Consider the following 643-nt stretch of genomic DNA (forward strand, 5'->3'; position numbering starts at 1 on the left):
GGTCTGTACGTCTGTGTGAGCTCTGTGGCTGTGTGTGTGCGTGCGTGCACGTGCGCTAGCCAACAGGTTCTGTCAGGGTGTCTCTGTGCCAGTGTGTTTACGAATGTCGACTATGGCTTGTTCATGCCTCTCTGTGCTGGGTGTGACTGTCTGGCCAGACCATGTCTGTAAATATGTCCGTTTGTCTGCTTGCATCTGTCTAGTCTGTAGGTGGGTCTGAGTTGTGTGTGGTACTGCTGAGGTATTGTGTACGTGTAAGGCCGTGTCTCTGGGTCCTTTGGAGCCTTGGGAGTGTGTGTGTGCACAGTGTGTGTGGGAGGCTGGGCTTCTCCATCATGGTATATCTGTGTCCTCTTCATCCACCTCTCTATAGGTTTAGGTTTGTCTCTCTTGCCTCTGAGTACCTTGCTGACCTGGTGATCTTGTTGGTGTGTGTGTGCACGCACGTGTGTTGCTTTCTCTTGTGTCAGGATCTGACAGTGTGTGCGTGTGTGTGTCTGAACATCTCCCGAGAAGTAGTAGATGTCCCTATCCTGAAAGCAACTGTCCCTTCTCTCTGAGTCTATCAACACGTGTGTGTCGACTGCCTGTGTCTGCACCCAGTTCTCTATGTTGCTCTCCTGCCTGTGTGTCTCTGGCCTAT

This window comes from Mirounga leonina, unplaced genomic scaffold (genome assembly GCF_011800145.1).
Source record: "Mirounga leonina isolate KUSES-001 unplaced genomic scaffold, KU_Mleo_1.0 Mir_94, whole genome shotgun sequence".
Classification (NCBI taxonomy): Eukaryota; Metazoa; Chordata; class Mammalia; order Carnivora; family Phocidae; genus Mirounga; species Mirounga leonina.